General features: G+C 38.1%; 1 protein-coding gene and 1 pseudogene across 5 annotated transcripts in view; one reads left to right on the plus strand and one right to left on the minus strand.

Moving 5' to 3' along the window:
* The window catches only part of AKT3 (AKT serine/threonine kinase 3), a 282206-nt gene that overhangs the window by 12563 nt on the left and 247599 nt on the right, over window positions 1–22044 (minus strand). The window lies entirely within an intron of this gene.
* On the plus strand, window positions 688–20323 carry LOC138991237 (zinc finger CCCH domain-containing protein 15 pseudogene; annotated as a pseudogene).

A 22044-nucleotide genomic window follows, 5' to 3' on the forward strand; every position in this document is an offset into this window, starting at 1 on the left:
GGGTACTATTAACAGACTTTAATTTAGGAAAATACATTTCTAGGATAAAATTAGAGAGTGAGTATTGAATGAATCGTGTATGACGTTAGACTTCTCGGTGACTGTACAAGGCAGGTGTGTCTTTGGCTTCATGGTCGGAGGTATTTGGCTTCAAAGTTAAGTCTAAACAGAGAACAGTAGGTACTTGGTTGTTCTATGTAACATTTGAGGGGTTATGTGAAATAGAACAAATGAAAATCAAAGAAAAGAATGGGAAGAGGATATTGAAAAGTCTGTCCCAATATTTTTTCCTAGGAAAGTACATACAAAACCAATGGATCTGGACTGCTGTCACAGAACACAGGGTCTTCTGCTACAGGAAAAGCACTTGCTGGCTTTCCCTAGCTCTTCCAGGTGCCTGGCTGAACAGGTCATTATTAAAAATGCAACTTAACAACACAGTTATTACCTAGGTCACAAATAGAGCGCTGCCTCTGTACCTGGCAAAGGGGCTTGTGGCAGCCCCTGAAGTGATGTGCAGACGTTCTGTTCATAGATTTGATCAGCTCCTCAAAGGGAACCATGACCCAAAAGATTAGGAGGAACTACTCTAAGGATTGAGAGAACTGACTCATTTGTCTCCAACCTGCAGCAGGCACGCAGTGGGGGAAAAGTCCTGGGCTGCTGAAGGTTACAGAATCCTGAGCCATGTGGATCTCTGCATCGGTAGCCTCCACTGGCCAGTGGGACTGGAGCCAGCAGGGGGCTTCTGCTCCTCAGGGCTCCCATCCTCACAGGTGAGAGTCAACAGGTTTCTTTTAACATAGGGAGCCCAGCCCCAGAGCTACTCTGATGAATGGTGGTATTCATTCTGATGCTCTGATGAATACCATGAAGACAGAAAAATGAAAAACAGAATGACAGAAATTAGTATGTTTTTATAAAAATTTTATAGAAACAAATACCCAACTGGCATCACTCAATGCACTTTCCACACTTCCTGTCACCAAATTTATGTTAAATAGTAAGACAAAGATCTTTAAATTATTCTCTAGATGGACTATGCTTTAAAAAACCAAGGGGTAAGCAAAGTTATAAGCATGTTTTCAAAATAAAGGACTGCATTTCAGTTTATAGCACATGTTATAAAGCATTTGAAATTTCTTTTCTTTTGAACATTCTTTCTCAAGTCTCTATCACTAGCAAGCACTCTTCCTTGGGGGGACTGAATCAAATTCAGGTTGCACTGATCAGCTGTTGCTAAGATAACAACATATTTCCAGCTGCTCTGTTAGGATGACTGGACACAAGCAAGCAGATCACACCAGTGATGGAAATCTTCCCTCTTCTGTTCATTCAAAAGTGCAATCTCACACTGCTTTATCCTCCTTCAAGACTTTTCAACATCTGACACATACACATGCACATCACCATTACACCTCCTCCTCAATAAAATAAAAGTCCCACGAGAGCATGAGTTTGCAAATCCCTCAATGGCATCACAGACATACAGGAACATCAGTGGTGACAGTGCCAGCAGAACTTGGGTTTTTCCTTCAAGAAAACAGAGGGATAACTGCCTCTCTTGCAGGCAACTAGAAGACAGGGGTTTTGGTTGTAACTTTCCTTCTGATTCACCATTCTACAAATGTTCCAAAAAGAGGTATCACCCTTCTAATAAGAAATTAAGCACAAGAAATTCTTAGAGCAGAAATGGCTTCTACTGAGAATGCAGACTAGGTTTTGCTTATCTCTGCCCACCCTTCCCATCTGTTTCCTTCTGAAGGCAGAAACTTAAATCTGCCTTCAAGTTAAGGGAAAGATGTTATCTTTTTAGATGAGAGAGAGAATGGCCACCTGAAACTTAAAAAAAAAAACCTGAAACGAATTTTATGCAGTTCTCACACTACAACAGGGAGCTCAAACTGGGCTCTGTTCAGGTATCATGATTCCGCATTACCTGACCACCTCTCTCAGACGCCCGCCCGCCCCGCCCACCACCTTCTACCCTCACACTGCTCTCTCTTCAGAAACTTTTCAATATCCGATGCACATCTACCTATATATACACGCAGAAAAAATACAGGTTTACTGTCATAATTGTGTCTCCTCCCCAATAAAATGTAAGTTCCATGAGAGCAAGTCCTTATAAAAAAGATTTATTGAGGCATGGTTGACACAAATTGTAAATATATCTTAATATAAAACTATACAAAAAAGTATACAATTTCATGTTTTGACGTATGTATACCCCCATGCAATGAAGATGATGAACTCACCCGTCACTTGTAGATGTTTTCTCATAACCCTGTGTAATCCCCTCCTCTCTTCTATTCACCTGCAGGCAACAGCTGATTTGCTTTCTGTCATGAATGATTTGCTTATGTTTTCTCGACTTCTATGTATTTGGAATCGAATAGTATGTATTCTTCATCTGGTTGTCTTCACTTAGCATGATTATTTTGACACTCATCCACGTCACTGCATGTACTGACAGCTCATCCACTTTACTGCTGGGTAATTTTCGTTGTTGTTCAGTCTCTCAGTCCTGTCCTACTCTTTGCGACCCCATGGACTGCAGCGCGCCAGGCTCCCCTGTCCTTCACTGTATTCTGGAGTCTGCTCAGACTAATGTCCATTGAGTCGGTGATGCCATCCAACCATCTCCTTCTCTGTCGCCACCTTCTTCTCCTGCCCTCAATCTTTCCTAGAATCAGGGTCTTTTAATGAGTCAGTTCTTCACATTAAGTAGCTTAATGTAAAGTACTGGAGCTTCAGCTTTAGCATCAGTGCTTCCAATGAATATTCAGGATTGATTTTCTTTAGGAGTGACTGGTTTGATCTCCTTGCAGTCCAAGCGACTCTCAAGAGTCGTCTCCAGCACCACAGTTCGAAAGCATCAATTCTCTGACCCTCAGCATTCTTTATACTCCCAACTCTCACATCCGTACATGACTACTGGAAAAACCATAGCTTTGACTAGACAGATCTTTGTTCGCAAAGTAATGGCTCTGCTTTTTAATATGCTGTTTAGGTTGGTCACTGTTTTTCTTTCAAGGAGCAAGCATCTTTTAATTTCATGGCTGCAGTCACCATCTGCAGTGATTTTGGGAGCCTAAGAAAATAAAATATGTCACTGTTTCCATTTTCCCCCCATCTATTTGCCATGAAGTGATGGGACTGGATGCCATGATCTTCGTTTTATGAATGTTGAGTTTCAAGCCAGCTTTTTCACTCTCCTTTTTCACCTTCATGAAGAGACTCTTTAGCTCCTCTTCGCTTTCTGCCATTAGAGTGATATCAACTGTGTATCTGAAGTTACTGATATTTTTCCCAGCAATCTTGATTCCAGCTTGTGATTCATCCAGCCCGGCATTTCACATGATATACTCTGCATATAAGTTAAATAAGCAGGGTGACAATATACAGCCTTGATGTACTCCTTTCCCAATTTGGAACCAGTCTGTTGTTCCATGTCCGGTTCTAACTGTTGCTTCTTGATCCGCATACAGGTTTCTCAGGAGGCAGGTAAGATGGTCTTGTGTTTCCAGCTCTTGAAGACTTTTCCACAGTTTGTTGTGACCCACACAATCAAAGGCTTTAAGGCAGTCAATGAAGCAGAAATAGATGTTTTTCTGGAATTCGCTTATTTCTTCTATGATCCAACAGATGTTGGCAATTTCATCTCTGGTTCCCCTGCCTTTTCTAAATCCAGCGTATAAAGCCTCCTCAGACAATCATTTTGCCTTGTTGCATTTCTTTTTCTTGGGGATGGGTTCGGTCACCACTTCCTGTATAATGTTACAAACCTCCGTCCATAGTTCTTCAGGCACACTGTCTATCAGATCCAATCCCTTGAACTATAATGGCCTAGTAGTTTTCCCTACTTTCTTCAATTTAAATCTAAATTTTGCAATAAGGAATTCATGATCTTGAGCCACAATCAGCTCCTAGTCTTATTTTTGCTGACTTAACGGTGACATAGATTATGGAACTTTAATTGCCGTTTTAATTAAATAAATGTGGTTATCTCACACACCATTCTGTAACGACATACATGGATCAAAAGTACTGGGAACACAGGCCCTGATAGTAAAAACTGTCAACTATTAAATGCTTAGATTTGTCATAGGCACTAATCTGGTGCTATAGCTTCACCTCTTTAAAATAACTCAAGAGAGTAACTAAAATTAGGCAAAGATCCTGATTTATTTAATCTCCAATTCTTCTGAGAAACTGATTTTATGGTTTGTGAGTGTGTGTGTGTGCACGTCTGTGTATTCCAATATACACAGGTATTGGAAAAATGGGAATATGGAAAGAGGATTTATTTCAGACAAAACTAACAGATCTATGACAAACAAGATTTATATTATCTGCCAAGCTTTTCCATGCCAATTATCCTTACAGATGAACAGAAACTCAAGAACTATTTTTTATTTTTGCAAAATTACTATATAATAGTAATTCATGTCCATAATGTTCACTTTGATTTCATAAAAAAATGCACCAAGGGATCCAAGGTATCAGTCAGTTCAGTTCAGTCGCTCAGTCGTGTCCAATTCTTTGTGACCCCATGAATCGCAGCACACCAGGCCTCCCTGTCCATCACCAACTCCTGGAGTTCACTCAGACTCACGTCCATCGAGTCAGTGACGTCATCCAGCCATCTCATCCTCTGTCGTCCCCTTCTCCTCCTACCCCCAATCCCTCCCAGCATCAGAGTCTTTTCCAACGAGTCAACTCTTTGCATGAGGTGGCCAAAGTACTGGAGTTTCAGCTTCAGCATCATTCCTTCCAAAGAAATCCCAGGGCTGATCTCCTTCAGAATGGACTGGTTGGATCTCCTTGCAGTCCAAGGGACTCTCAAGAGTCCGTACATATCACACTAATATACAATTGTTATATCATAAATTGACCCCAAGAAAATGACTATTTTAGCTATGACTCTTTGTGAGTCATATTATATTTTAGCTATAACGCACATTCAATATTTAATGAATACATCTGGAACTTAGAAGGGCTTTTGACTGTAGGTCTGTGGATAGGTGACATTATTCACAAGCATCCATAGGTACAAGGCATATTTGAAGATTTCAGGAACACTTGGAGAAGGGCTGCTTATAAAGGTAAAAGTGTTCTCATTAGTGAAATGCAAAGGGCCTTACTGAATGCTTCTGTGATAGTGATGATGGGCAAACTGCATGCATTATAAATTCAGGGTTCACTAAGAACCTGCTGAAACAATTTATTCTTTATCCCTCCTCCAGGAGATTTCATAGTATTGTCTGGCGGCGGCAGCAGTGTGGCAGCCACTCATTACTATTTCTGATTAGAAATGTTCAAGAACATGGGCAAAAGTTAAATGAGTATGTAAATTGGGGAGAAATTTTATATATATAGGCAATTTTCAACTTATAAACCAGCTTATACATACATTGAAGAAAACCTAAGACTTATTTCAACAGACAGAAAAGAAAATTTAAAAATCCTATACAATGTGGCTCCCAGGCAGTAATATTAAAGTCTATTCAACCTAAAATACAGGAAAGCAATGTTAATAAGGCTACCAACCATTAATCATAATACGTTAATAGAAAAATTCATTTATATTTCTATGAGGATGACCAAGAACCTAGCTCCTTTGCTCAAGTTCCTGTAATGACAACAATCCTCTCTCATTATCACACCAGATCAACTCCCTAGAAAAGAAGCAGTGGTAAGAGAACTCCTAGGTTGAGGGGGACAAGGTTTTGGTGAGAAATGAAGAAAGATAAGTAGCGGATTTAAAAGCTGAGCATGAAAAGATGAAGTCTTTAATTTGCGGAAGAGAGGCAGAGAGGGCAGCATCGATGAGACAGGTCACAGGTGAACACATGCTTGTCTTTCCTAAGTTATATATTCAAGCTTCCCCTTGTGGATGTACACTAGCAGTTGAACAGCAGAATGGTAAAATTAAAAGAAATAAGAAGAAGCAGTACCACCTAACCTGGGAAGCTTTTAGTTAAACAGGACTTTAAATGATCTGAATGACTCCACAGGCATACTCTGGAGATATTACTGACTCTGGAACAGACCACCGCAATAAAGCTAGAAGAGCAGTAAGGAGAGCCACGAGAACTTTTTGGTTTTTCAGGGCGTATAAAAGTTATGTTTTCACTGTACTGTAGCCTATAATGTGTGCAATAACATTATGTCTAAATAACATTGCTAAAAAAATATTAAGTATCATCTGAACCTTCAGCGAGTTCTAATCTTTTTGCTGGTAGAGGCTTTTGTGTCCATGCGGGCTTACGTCTGCTGCTGACTGATCAGTGTGGTGGCTGCTGAAGGGTGGGGTGGCTGTGGCAATTTCTTAAAACAACTATGAAGTTTGTTGCATCAACTGACTCTTCTTTTCACACCTGATTTCTCTGTAGCACGCAATGCTGTTCGACAGCATTTTACCCACAGGACACCATCTTTCAAAATTGGAAACAATCCTCTCCAATCTTACTGCTGCTTTATCAATCACGTTTATGTAATATTCTAAACACTATGTTTTCATTTCAAAAATCTTCATAGCATCTTCCTGAGATGGAGTAAACTCCATCTCAAGAAATGACTTTCTTTGTTCATCCACAAGAAGTAACTCCTCACATGTTCAAGTTTTAAAATGAGGTTACAGCAATTCAGGACTATCTTCAGGTTCCAGTTCTAATTCTAGGTCTCTCTCTATTTTTACCACATCTGCAGTTACTTCTTCCATGGAAGTCCTGAACTTCTCCAAGTCATCCATGAAGGCTGAAATTAACTTCTTCCAAACTCCTATTAATGATGAACTTTTAACTTCTTCATGGTATGTTGTTAATAGCATCTAGAATGGTGATTCTTTTCCAGGCTTTCAACTTACTTTGCCCAGGTCCAACAGAGAAATCTGTACAGCAGCTGCAGCCTTAAAAAAAATGAATCAACTAATAAAACTTGAAAATTGAAATGATTCCATAATTCAAGGGCTTCAATGGATGTGTCTTCAGTTCAATCGCTCAGTCGTATCCAACTCTTCACAACCGCATGGACTGCCAACATGCCAGGCCTCCTTGTCCATCACCAACTCCTGGAGTTTATTCAAACTCCTGTCCATTGAGCCGGTGATACCATCCAACCATCTCATCTTCTGTTGTCCCCTTCCCTCGTCTTCAATCTTTCCCAGCATCAGGGTCTTTTCAAATGAGTCAGTTCTTTGCATCAGGTGGCCAAAGTATTGGGAGTTTCAGCCTCAGCATCAGTCCTTCCAATGAATATTCAGGACTGATTTCCTTTAGGATAGACTGGTTATATCTCCTCGCAGTCCAAGGGACTCTCAAGAATCTTTTCCAACACCACAGTTCAAAAGCATCAATTCTTTGGCACTCAGCTTTCTTTATAGTCCAACTCTCAGATCTATACATGACTACCAGAAAAACCACAGCTTTGACTAGATGGACCTTTGTTGGTAAAATTATGTCTCTGCTTTTTAATATGCTGTCTAGTTTGGTCATAACTTTTCTTCCAAGGAGCAAGCATCTTTTAATTTCATGGCTGCAGTCACCATCTGCAGTGATTTTGGAGCCCCAAAATAAAGTCTGTCACTGTTTCCATTGTTTCCCCATCTATTTGCCATGAAGTGATGGGACCAGATGCCATGATTTTAGTTTTCTCAATGTTGAGTTTTAAGCCAACTTTTTCACTCTCCTCTTTCACTTTCATCGAGAGGTTCTTTAGTTCTTCTTCACTTTCTGCCATAAGTGTTATGTCATCTGTGTATATGAGGTTATTGATATTTCTCCCAGCAATCTTGATTCCAGCTTGTGCTTCATCCAGTCCAGCATTTAAAGGCAAAAAGATAGATAGGACACTGAAAGATTAATTCCCCAGGTCAGTACGTGCCCAATATGCTACTGGAGATCAGTGGAGAAATAACTCCAGAAAGAATGACGAGATGGAGCCAAAGCAAAAACAATACCCAGTTGTGTATGTAACTGGTGATGGAAGTGAAGTCCAATGCTGTAAAGAGCACTATTGCATAGGAACCTGGAATGTTAGGTCCATGAATCAAGGCAAACTGGAAGTGGTCAAACAGGAGATGGCAAGAGTGAACATCGACATTTTAGGAATCTGTGAACTAAAACAGACTGGAATGGATGTGTCTTAGCAGGCAGGAAAAGATTAACCTTGCTGTACATTCCCACTAGATGGCTAGGTGCATGGTAATGAGCAGTAGTAATATTTTGAAAGGAATCTTTTTATCTGAGCAGTAGGTCTCAACAGTGGGCTTAGAATATTCAGTAAACTGTGTTGTAAACAGATGTGCTGTCACCCAGGCTTTGTTGCTCCATTTTTAAAGCACAGGCAGAGTAGACTTAGTATAATTCTTAAGAGCCTTAGGATGTTGGAATGATAAAATGAATACTGGCTTTGATTTAAAGTCACCAGTTGCACTGTGCGTGCACGCTCAGTCGCTCAACTGTCTGCCTCTTTGTGACCCCATGGACTACAGCCCATAGAGCCTCTGTCCATGGCATTCTCCAGGCAAGCATACTGGAGTGGGTTACCAATTTCCTCTTCCAGGGGATCTTCCTGGCCCAAGGATCAAACCCACGACTCCTGTGTCTCCTGCACTGGCAGGCAGATTGTTTTTACCACCAAGCCACCTGGGAAGCCCCACCAGCTGCATTAGCCCCTAACTCAAGAGTCAGTCTGTCCTTTGAAGCCTTGAAGCCAGGCACTGACTTCTCCTCTCTAGCTATGGAAGTCCTTGATGGCATCTTCCTTCCAAAAGAAGGCTGTTTTAACTTCATGGAAAATCTGTTGTTTACTATAGCCACCTTTATTAATGATCTTAGCTGGATAATTTGCTGCAGCTTCTTACATAGCACTTACTCTTTCACTTTGAACTTTTATGTTATGTATGGGGACAGTTTCTTTCCTTAAACCTTGTGAAGCAACATCCAGTTTCAAGATTTTCTTCAGAACCTTCCTTACCTCTCTTGGCCTTCAAAGAATGCAAGTGTCAGGGCATGGCGCCAGATTAGGCTGTGGCCTATGGGAACACTGTGGCTGCTTTGATCTTCTATCCAGACAAGCATTAGCAATACTGCTATTTTGCATTCTTATCATTTGTATGTTCACTGGAGTAGCAGTTCTAATTTCCTTCAAGAACTTTTCCTTTGCATTCACAACTTGGCTAACTGGAGAAGAAGCCTCGTTTTGGGCTTATCCTGGCTTGCAACATGCCTTCTTCACTAAGCTTAATCATTTCTAGCTTTTGATTTAAACTGGGAGGCATGCAATTCTTCCTTTCCCTTGAACGCTGGTAGGCCACTGTAGGGTTATCAATCAGCCTTCTTTCAATAATGTTGTGTCTCAGGGAAGAAGGAGACCCGAGAAGAGGGAGAAAAACGGTGGAGCGCCCAGTCTGTGAAGCAGTCAGGACACACAACATCTACTGCACATCCATTAAGTGTGGCTCACGGAGCCTCCAGACAATTAAAGTAGTAATGTTAAAGATCACTGAGCACAGACCACCATAATAAATACAATAATGAAAGGGTTTGAAATGTTTGAAGAATTCTCAAAATGCGACAGATACATGAGGTGAGTACATGTTTTTGGCAAAGTTGCGCTGATAGACTTGATAGGCACAGGGTTGCCACAAACCTTCAATTTGCAAAAACGCGCATTATCTGTGAAAAAATAAAGTGAAGTGCAATAAAACAAGACCTGCATGTATTCCTTAAGAAGGACAAACAAGTATGTTTGGAGGATCACTTATTAATGCATTTTAATTGAACTATAAAACATCTGCATTGAAAAACCAAAAATGAACTTTTTGGCCAACCCAACAGAGTAAAGAAAGGATAATGTCCATGTACAAAGCTAGTGGAAAGATTAAAAGACAAAAGTGGTCAAGCCATCTATATCCACCATAAGCAGTTAATAGATATATACAACATTTAGACTTTAAAATATGGTATCAAAAACAGTAATCACGAGGGGGGAGAATACAAATGCAGGATTATTAAAGTACATTTGAAAGTCAGAGATCAGCAACTTAAAACAATTATATATGTGTATGTATGGTAGTAATCTCCTGATAACCACCAATAATCTGTAAGAGATACACATACAAAAAATAAATCCAGACATAACACTATAGTCATCAAACCAGGAGAACAAAACAAGAAGGGGGAAAAAAAAAGACCTACACAAACACCCCCAAAACAATTTTAAAAAATAGCAAAAAGAATATACTTATTGATAATTACCTTAAATGTAAATAGACTAAATGCTCAATTCAGAAGACAGAGAGTGGCTGAACAGATACAAAAACAAGACCCATAAAGATATGCAGCCTACAGACTCACCTCAGATGTAACGACATAGACAGAAAATGAGGGGGCTGGAAAAGGTACTGCATGAACATGAAAATCAACAGAAAGCCGGAGTACAAATAGCTAGACAAAACAGACTTGAAAGACCAATGCCAGAGACAAAGGACATTACACAATGATCAAGGAATCAACCCAAGAAGATACATAGTAATTGTAAATATATATGTGTGCACCCAACATAGGAGGCCTTCAGTATATAGTGAACACATATATAGTGAAAGCTGCTCAGTCGTGTCCGACTCTTTGTGACCCCATGGACTATACAGTCCATGGAATTTTCCAGGCCAGAATACTGGAGTGGGCAGCCTTTCCCTTCTCTAGGGGTCTTCCAATCCAGGGATTGAACCTAAGTCTTCAACAATGCAGGCAGATTCTTTACCAGCCGAGCCACAAGGGAAGCCCAAGAATACTGGAGTGGGTAGCCTATCTCTTCTCCAGCAGATCTTCCTGACCCAGGAATCAAACTGGGATCTCCTGCACTGCAGGCAGATTCTTTACCAACTGAGCTAGGGAAGCCCAATATATAAGGCAAATAGAGTAGAAATTGCCAGGAACACAGTAATAGAGGTAGACTTTAACACACCACTTACATCGATGGACAGATCATCCAGACAGAAAATCAGTAAGGCTTAAAATGATGCATTAGACCAGATGGACTTATTCATTTATATATGCATGTATGTTTATGTACATAACTTTATAAAATTATATATTATGTATATAAATCAATCCACTCCATCTGGTCTAATAAATTATTACACATAATAATTCATATGTAGTTATATAGAATAATATACATTATTATATAATAACTAAATTTATCCCTAAATATTTTCTTCTTTATGACGTTATTTAACATGGAATTTTCTTAAATTGCTTTTCATGTTGTTTTTATCTAATGTATAGAAATATATTTTGTGTGTAATTTTATTAGCTTGAAGAGGTTTTTTGGTGTATTCCTTAGTGTTTCCTACATATAAGATCATGTCATCTGTTAACAGAAGTAGTTTTACTACTTCCTTTTCCATCTGATTGCATTTTATTGCCTGTTCTTTCTAAATACTCTGACAAAAATTTCTAGTATTATGTTGAAAAGAAGAGCATCTTTTTGTTGATATGTTGATATGCTGAAAGTAGGCATTCTTGTCTTCTTCCTTATCTTTGGGGAAAAGCTTTCCGAGTTTCATCATTTGAGTGTGTGACCTGTGGGTTCACAAATGGTTTATATTATGATAAGGAAGTTTCTTTCTATTTCTAGTTTTCTAAGTATAATTTTGTTTGTTTGTTTTGGTTCTTTTACCATGAAAAGAGTGTTGAACTTTGTCAAAAGTTTTTTCTGCACCAACTGAGATCACAGTTTTTTTCTTTATTCTATTAAAGTAGGGTATTACATTGATTGATTTTAGTATGTTGAATTTTTGCATTCCTGGAATAAAACTCACTTCATCAGGATGTATAATCCCTTTAATCTGCCACTGACTGTTTTGCTAGCACTTTCGTGGGGATTAACTGGGGATCCTGCTGTGCAGTTTGTTGCTGTGTGCCTGCATAACTTTGGAATGAGGGTAATGCTGTCCTAACAGAGTCAGCAAGCACACTCTTCCATTTCTTTGAAGAATCTGAGAAGGGGTGGCATCATTTCTCCTTTCAACGTCTGAGTAATTCCCGAGTGACGCCATCTGACCCTGCGTGGGCTTTTCTTTATTGGAGTTTTCGGTTTACTTTGTCCCTATCGGTCCTTATTAGTGTTTAGGTCTATTCAAATTTTCCACTGCTACTTGGGGGGCTTCCCATGTAGCTCAGCTGGTAAAGAATATGCCTGCAATGCAGGAGACCCAGGGTCGATCCCTGGGTTGGGAAGATCCCCTGGAGAACGTCATGGCAACCCACTCCAGTACTCTGGCCTGGAGAATTCGATGGACAGAGCAGAGGAGCCTAGTGGTCCATGGAGTCGCAGAGTTGAACGTGACTGAGTGACTAACACACACTTCTACTTGAGTCATTTTGGCAGTTTGTGTGTTTCTAGGAATTTTTCCACCGCATAAAGGTTTATCCATTTTTTATTAGTATATAGCTGTTCATATTATTGTTAAGAAACAATCCTTTTTATTTTTGTAAAATCAATATTAATGTTTTTCCACCTGTGATTTTAATATTTTTTTCTCATTTTCTTAGCCAATCTAGTTAAAAACTTGTCAATTATGATCTTTTCAAACAATCAACTATTTTTTGTTTTATTGACTTTCTCTATATTCTATTTTCTATTTCATGTAGAGCCACTCTAATCTTTATGCAAAAAGCTGGCTAACTTAGATGAGGTGATGAAATTCACTTAAAGAAGTTGTAACAGCCTTAAAACTGGGTGCACCTAAGAAGAGAGCTGCAAGTTCAAAGCAAGAGTGATAGAACTACAGAGGACGAGTCGGCACCAATTACAGTCCAGGGTTTACTCATCCCCCCTCATCAACTGATAAACGCAAGCAGCCAACCAGTAAGGATGTAACTTACAGCTGTTAGCCCACTTGATCTAACTGACATTTATAGAACACTCTATATAACAAAGAAACATTATTTTCAATGTATATGAAACACTCATCAACATAAATCATATTTTTTCATAAAATAAACCTCAAAATTTAAAGTATTTAAAATAATAAAAGTATGCTCCTTAACAACAGAATTAGACTAGAAACCTAAACATAAAAATAGTTAACAAATCTCCAAATATTGTAAATCAAACAACATACTTCAATAATCTATAGAATAAAAGAAGATATCATAAGGAAAATTAAAAAGCATCTTGAAATAAAAATTAAATCATAATATGACCAAAAAAAACTTACATGATGCAGCTACAGCAACGCTTAGAGGTAGTAAAAATACAACACTACAAGATCATATTATAAAAGAAGAAAGGATTCAAATGTATTAAGTTTTCAATGTAACTGGCTAAAAGGAAGAGCTAATTTATAAAACAAGGTAAAAGGAATAGAAAAATAAAGCACATAATCCATCAACTCAAGTGTCAATGAATTCAATAATTAGATAAAGTATTAAAATTCCTTGAAACACATATGAACACTATAAAATCTTTTTGAAAAGAAACAGATAATTAGAAATGCTGAACATACACTGAATAAACTGAATTTCTTTAGTCTAGGCCCAGATGACTTCACAGGACATTCTATCAACACTGAAAGAGGAAATATAGTAACTCCGGAGAAGGCAATGGCACCCCACTCCAGTACTCTTGCCTGGAAAATCCCATGGACGGAGGGCCTGGTAGGCTGTAGTCCACGGGGTCGCAAAGAGTCGGACACGACTAAGCGACTTCACTTTCACTTTTCACTTTCATGCGTTGGAGAAGGAAATGGCAACCCACTCCAGTGTTCTTGCCTGGAGAATCCCAGGGACGGGGGAGCCTCGTGGGCTGCCGTCTATGGGGTCGCACAGGGTCAGACATGACTGAAGCGACTTAGCAGACTTAGCAGCAGCATGCAAACTTTTCCATAAAATAAAAAAGGGATCACCATTTATTTTTGGTGTCTAGCATTATTATCCTGATTCTAAAACCAGATAGTACATGAAAAGAAAAGTATAGCCCAATGCTCCCTATGAATATCAATGCAAAATCCTAAAATAAAAATACTAACAAAAATCTAGCAATATATAAAAAAGACAATATACCATGATTGTTTAGAAGTTTATTCTAGGCATGTAATATAGATGTAATATCAAAATCTATGTGATTCACCATATTAATAAACTAAAGTAGAAACATTACACAGTTATCTCTATGAATGCACAAAAACATATCTGACAAAATCCAACATCTGTTCATAACAAAAGTGCTCAGGAAATAAACAGCAGATAATTTTAACCCGAGAGATGGCAAGCATAAAAAACCTATACCTAATATCATAATCAGAAGGGGAAATGTAAATACTATCTCCTCCAAATTAGTAATAATTAAATGTCTATTCTCACCATCTCTATACAACATTGTTCTGGCAATCTTAGTCAATGCAAGAAGGTAAGAAAAAAAGAGATAAAAGGCATACAAGTTGAAAACAGATGACGAGATCATCTATATTATATAGACCTTAAAAAAAAAGGCACTAAAACTAGTAAGTATGTTCAAACCGGGTGAACTAATGAGATACACGTAACACCTCCACTAAAGACCTATTTACCTCAATTTCCTTTACTCAGTGCATAATGTCTGACTTTCAACAAAAAAATTATAGGACATACTAAAGGGATAAAAATGTATATTTTCAAGATACAAAGCAAGCCTCAGATATGACAGAGAGAGAGATAGATGTTGGAATTATGAGACCAGGAATTTGAAGCAGCTATGACTATTATACTAAAGGCTTTAGTAGAAAAAGTGAACTAATAGAGCAAGAATAGGTGAGTAATACAAGTAGATAAATGGAATCTCTAAGAAAGCTTCAAAGGAAATGCTAGCAGTCAAAAACACCACCACAGAATGCCTTTGTCTTTGACAGATTAACCAATAGTCAGAACACAGTCAAGGAAATAATTGGTGAGCTTGAAGAAATGTTAATATGCTAAGTCACTTCAGTCGTGTCCGACTCTGTGTAACCCCATAGAGGGCAGCCCACCAGGCTCCCCCGTCCCTGGGATTCTCCAGGCAAGAACACTGGAGTGGGTTGCCATTTCCTTCTCCAATGCATGAAAGTGAAAAGTGAAAGTGAAGTTGCTCAGTCGTGTCTGACTCTTTTTTTTTTTTTTTTTAGTGTATGATTCCCTTTATATGAAATATCCAAAAATAGGCAAATCCACTGCAGCCTAGGGGAGGCTCCTCCGTCCATGGGATTCTCCAGGCAAGAGTACTGGAGTGGGGTGCCATTGCCTTCTCCAAGAAATGTTAATAGAAACTTTCAAAACTGAAATACAAAGAGAAACAAGAATAAAAAAGAACAGAATATCTAAGCATTCTGAGACAACTATAAAAGATGGAATGTACATGTAACGGGACTAAGAGAAGAGGAGGGACAGGAAGGCGCCAAAGAAACACTTGAATCAAGAACAGTATTCCAAAATTAGTGCCAGGCACCATACTACAGATCATTTGGTCTTACATTTAGGTCGCTAGTACATTTTGAGTTTATTTTTGTGTATGGAGTGAGACAATGTTCTAATTTCATTCCTTTACATGTAACTGTCCAAGGAAGACATACAAATGGCCAAAAGGCACATGAAAAGATGTTCAACATCGCTAATTATTAGAGAACTCTGACTCAAAAACACAATGAGGTATGACCTCACATTGATCAGAATGGCCATCGTCAAAAGTCTACAAATAATAAATGCTAGAGAGGATGTGGGGGTGGGGGGAAGGAACCCTCCCTCACTGTTGGTAGGGATGTAAAATTGTACAACCACTGTGCAGAACAGTATGGAGGTTTCTTGAAAAACTAAAAATAGAACTGCATATGATTCTGCAATCCCACTCCTGAGCATGTATCTGGGGAAAATCACAATTTTAAAAAGGTACATGCACTCCACTTTTCATAGCATCACTATTTACAATATCCAAAATATGGAGCAACCTGAATGTCCACTGACAGATGAATGGATGTATAAAAACGATGTAGCATACATATATACAACAGAATATTGCTCAGACATAAAATAATGCCATTTGTAGCAACATAGACGGACCTAGAGATTATCACACTAAGTGAAATAAGCTAGACAGTGAAAGATAAATATCAAATGATATTGCTAATACGAAAAACCTAAAAAAAAGATACAAATGAACTTATTTCCAAACAGAAAGAAGACTCACAGGCATAGAAAACAAACTTACAGTTACCAAAGGGGAGAAGCAGTAGGAGAGAGATAAATCATAAGGTTGGTATTAACATACACACTACTGTATATAAAATAGATAACCAAGAAGGATCTACTGTGGAGCACAGGGAACTATACACCTTATCTTGTAATAACCTATAAGGGAAGAGAATCTGAATACAAAGAAAAATATACATACACGTACAACTGAAACGCTGTGCTATACACCCAATACTAACAGGATATTGTAATCAACTATACTTCGATTAAAAAAATTAATATGATCTAAGACTGTATTAATTGTAGGTTAAAAAAAAAAGTAAGTGAAACCATGGTAACACTTATCAAAAGAAACCTGGAATAGCCATATTAATTTCAGACAGAGCTGACTTTAGAGGATTGAAAGTTATCACACAAAAAGAAACATTACATAATGATAAAGGGGTTAATTTTCCAGAAAGACATAATAATGCTTAATGTGTCTGCATCTAACGAGAGAGTTTTGAAATACAATAGCCAAAAACTGACAGGACTGGAAGGAGAAATAGATTTAATTCACAATGATAGTTGGAGACTTTTAACATCCCTTTATCAGTAACTGACAGATTTAGAAGGGGGAAAATTAGCAAAGACTGAAAACTACCATCAGCCAGCTGGATCGAGTTGATAGACTACCTCCTCCAACAATAGCAGAATACATATTCTACTTAAGCTCACAGAACATTTACCAAGAGAAACCATAATCTAGGTCATAAAACACATCTTAAACTTAAAAGAAGAGAAATCATACAAAGGTATGCTCTCAGACCACAAAAAAATTAAACTGGCAATCAGTAAGATAAATATATCTGGAAAAATTCCAAATAGAGATCAAATCGGAGAAGGCAATGGCACCCCACTCCAGTACTCTTGCCTGGAAAATCCCATGGACGGAGGAGCCTGGTAGGCTGCAGTTCATGGGGTCGAGAAGAGTTGGACACGACTGAGCGACTTCACTTTCACTTTTCACTTTCATGCATTGGAGAAGGAAATGGCAGCCCACTCCAGTGTTCTTGCCTGAAGAACCCCAGGGACGGATGAGCCTGGTGGGCTGCTGTCTACTGGGTCGCACAGAGTCGGACGCGACTGAAGCGACTTAGCAGCAGCAACAGCAGAGATCAAATAATATAGTTCCAAATAACACATGGGTCAAATAAGATTTCAAGAAAATTTTAAACATATTTTTAAGTAAATAAAAATAAATACAACTCATCAAAGTTTGTGGGATGCAGTAAAAATAGTCTACACAGGAAAACTTACAGCGCTGAATCACACATTCAAAAGGAAAGCTCTAAAAGCAATCATCTATGCTTCCAGTTTAGGAAGCCACAAATAGAAGAGCAAATAAAATCTGAAATAATAAGAAAATAAATAAAAATGAGGGTAGAAATCCATAAATTTTAAAATTGAAAACTGATAGAGAAAATCACCAAAATCACAAACTGCCTTTCTGAAAACATCAAGAAAATTGATGAACCTCCGCCACATTAAAAAGAAATTGTGTTCTATCAGGCCTTCTGGCATTTACAATAGTGTTTTGTGTACACAAATCCTATTTGGTGCAAAAATTTTAATTTTTACATTGAAGATTATACTATTGCTCATCGTGCCAAAAATGACTTCTCAGACTTAACGTTTATATGTTGAACTCTACTGAGCTCAAAGTTACTACTGTCTGTTCACTTTTCATGACATTTGACTGTTACACCTCTGTTTATCCTCTTATTTCATCCATTTATTCTGTGTAATTTTGTTTTAGGTGCGATTCTTATCCAGAACATCTAGTTACATTTTGTTTTTAACCTACTTCAGGGTTTTAAAGCTTGCACCATTTGCATTTCATATCATAACTAACATGGTTTTGACAGCTGTCTGTGTTCTTTTATATCCTCAGTGCAATGCCGCACAATCAACAGAAGAGAGTAATTTTAAAGTTAAACTGTCAGAACATTTGGTAGATATTTGTGGCTCATTTTTCTCCAATCTGAAGTCTTAGACTGGACTACCATTTGAGTAGGATAAGGAGAGCGTCAATATGAAGCTACCTAGATGCATCTGTTTGGCCTCTTTCTTTCCTCTGCTGAGTGTTCATGTTGTACTCGTCTAACCTTGCTTTACTTAAGAAAACACCAACAATCACGAACAGTGGCGTAACTGCCATCAGTCACCAAGCTCTTCATGCTGAATTTTTCAATCAGAAAATAGGAAGTCATGATTCAGTCATGAAAAGTGCCAGTGTAACTTTAATACTATTTCACCACACAAAGAAAAAGATACCAGATGGGAGCATGGATCTCCATAAGGCAATGGAGAATGCTACTAGTAGTAAATATAAAGCACTGTTAGCACATTAAAATACAATTGTCTAAAGCTAAACAGAATCGTGATATATTGTGATGGTTTATAATAAGTGAAAGTAGAATGTATGAAAGTGAAGAACGGAAGAGTGCACAGAAATATGCTATTCAAAGTGATATATAATATTAACTGAGGGCACAGTGTGGTAAGTTACATATACAGAAAACTCTAAAACAACTTCACGACAAAAAAGCAAAGGAGAATAGCTAATGAGACAACAGCTAAGATAAAATCAAGACAAAAATATTCAAAAGACGGTAGATAAAAAAGGAATAAAATTGCAAGATGGCAGAATTTAAACCCAACTATGTTAATAATTGAATTAAATAAAAGTGGGCTGCACATTCCATTAGAAGTCATATATTAGCTAATGAATAAGGAAAAAGTCAAAGTATGGTGCAGTGATTAAGCCTGTGTGTTCCTCTTTCTCCTCCTACCATGGATACAAACCCCATGATGTGCTAAAAAGTTTGGCTGGGGCCAGCTGTCTCCATAATCCACCTTCCGCCTCCCCCAAACCTGCTACAACTCAGAGAAGCCAAAAGGTGGAGTAGAAAAAGATTACTGGATGACAAGCAGTAAGAATTACAAGAGCTAAACGAGCTCTTCAAACCTGTAGTTGCTGCTCAAACACTAAGTAAAGGTACAGATCGTGAATCTGTGGGACATGCACGGGCGGAGCGCTAGGGAGCTAAGTGCAGGTTCTCTCTCGACTGCAGTGAGAAAATGCGATGCAAGCAGTGAAGAACTTGAAAAATATACTATAGATAATTAGCATGAGAATAAAAGAAACACAATAAGGCAGAAAAGAAAAACTCCAAAATTGAGAGTGTGCAAATACTTTCTCGAACTACTAGAAACAACAAACATGGCTGGCTTTGGGTATGCCATGGAGGGGCAGATATCTGCATGCATCATGACACACTTCCTTCTGGATTTATACTGTGTTGTTTATCCTTCTTAAAGAAAGAAGAGAATGAACAGAAAATGTCATTACAAGATGTAATAGAGTGTTCTGCCCTAGGTCCAAATACTGCCAAAAGAAGTCCAGAATCTTTCCTTATATGGAAGGAAAAGACAAGAAAAGATGGATAAACTTGAGCAAGAAATGGAAAGAAGGACTTCAAAACAGGGTAGGCACCAGTTTTCAGTGGTTGTGAAATGTATGAATTTCATCCTGAGCTGACTGATGATAACAAGGAGGAAGCAGACGATACCTGTTACACCCAGGGAACAGGTGGAGATGAGGGAGATGATTCAGTGAGGGATGTAAATGAGACAGGTATTACTGTAGCCACTCTTCAAAGACTGTAGCACACACACTTCAGAAAGAGATAAAAACAATTTAAGCAAAACTTCCCTGGTGACTCAGACAGTGAAGCATTCGACCTTGGCTGGGGAAGATGCCCTGGAGAAGGGAATGGTTACTCACTCCAGTATTCTTGCTTGGAGAATTCCATGGACAGAGGAGCCTGGAAGGCTAGAGTCCATAGGGTCACATAGGGTTGGACATGACTTAGGAACTAACACTTTCACTTTTTCATCAGCTACCAACTTTATTTAGATTTCACCAGTTTTTCCACTTAGGGCCCTTTCCTATTCCAAGATCCAATCTAGAATTCCATACTACATTTAGTCATGCCACCTTAGTCCCTTCAGTTTGTGAAAGTTCCACAATCATTCTTTGCATTTCATGAAGCTGACACCTTTAAACCTATTTGACCAATTATTTTGAGGTATATATCTCTCCATGCAGGTTTCTTCAGGTTTTCTCATAATCATACTGAGGTTATTCATTTTGAAGAACACTACAAAAGTGATACAGCCTTCTCATGCTATCATACCATGGGTTACCAGGATTTTGCAACGTCTGCCAAGGTTTGTTTGTTTTTAATTCTAAAATTACTCTTTTAGTCTTTGTAAATATATATTTTGAGAGAGATATGTGGACATGCAAATATTCTGTTTCTTATACTTTTACCCACTAATTTTAGCATTCATTGGTGAATCGCGTACAGCAATTTTTATTCGGGGGTTTTTAATGATAATTTTCTATTTCCCTGATTCCTTCTACATTTATTAATTGGAATTCACCCACAATGAAGATGAGGCTTCCTGGTGTCTCAGGTGACAAAGAATCTGCCTGCAATGTGGGGGACCCGAGTTCAATCCCTGGGTCAGAAAGATCCCCTGGAGAAGGGAATGGCAACCCACTCCAGTATTCTTGCCTGGAGAATCCCATGGATAGAGGAGTTTGGCAGGATATAGTCCATGAGGTCTCAAAGAGTCAGACATGACTGAGCAACAATACTGCTACTACTTTAATGAAGACATGTCTCTTCTCAATATTTTATCTATTTGTTCAATCACTAATCTCGCAGTATAGACTAATGGACATGTATCTTATTCTTTACATCACATACAATATTTGTTTTGCTACTGAAATTTTTCCAGCTTTCACCACTGGGAATTACTTAAGGTTGGTTCCTGTGTTCTATTAACATGAACCTTTCCATCTACCTTCCTTGTTTTTTTTGTTTTTTTTTTACTTTCTGGCACCACAAAATTCCTTGGGCTCTTTTACCTTCCCCATCCCAGCTGTGAGATCAACTACTTCTCCAAATAACTTTGATTCTTTTTACTGGAGAATGATATTTAGTAATGAACATTTCAGTGTTAGATATGATTAATGTCATATTTAATGGTAAACAGTGTTTTCTCCCTAGAAACAATGTTTTCTCTCCTTAGAAACAAAACCAGGCTGTTAACTCTCATCATTTCTATTCCACATTGTAGAAAGGTCCTAGCCAATATAATAAAGGAAAATAAATAAAATACAGATTGAAAATGAAGTAAAGCTTTTTATTTATATAAAATATGGTCATTTATTTAGATAACCCTATGTCATGTACAAAAAAACTACTAAAACTAATAGCTTGTAGGATACAAGACCCACATACAAAAATCAATCCTATTTCTACTGGTAGCAAACAATATGAAAATAACATTTTAAAGTATCATTCACGTCAGAAGACATGAAATACTTATGGATAAATTTAACAAAATATGAATAAGAACTAAACACTGAAAATTATGAAACATTACTGAGAGTAATTAAAGAAGGCCTAAATAAATGAAGAGGTCCAGCATTTTCAAATGCCAATCCTCCCCAAATTCTTCTATAAATTGAACACAGTCTCACAGAAAACTCCCAGCAGACTTTTTTGTATAAAGTTGCCAAACTGAGTATAAAACATATAGAAATTTACCTAGATAAATTCATATAAAACATCCTACCAGAGAATCTGAAAGACTGAAGACACTTCAAAGATCGTAATTCCCTGTGGGTGTAAAACAACTTGTCCACTTCCACACAAGAGAGAAGCAGCAGATCTAGGATGAGTGCCTCCAGCTTCCAGTGCTGAGTTACTCA

This window comes from Bos mutus, chromosome 16 (genome assembly GCF_027580195.1).
Source record: "Bos mutus isolate GX-2022 chromosome 16, NWIPB_WYAK_1.1, whole genome shotgun sequence".
NCBI lineage: Eukaryota > Metazoa > Chordata > Mammalia > Artiodactyla > Bovidae > Bos > Bos mutus.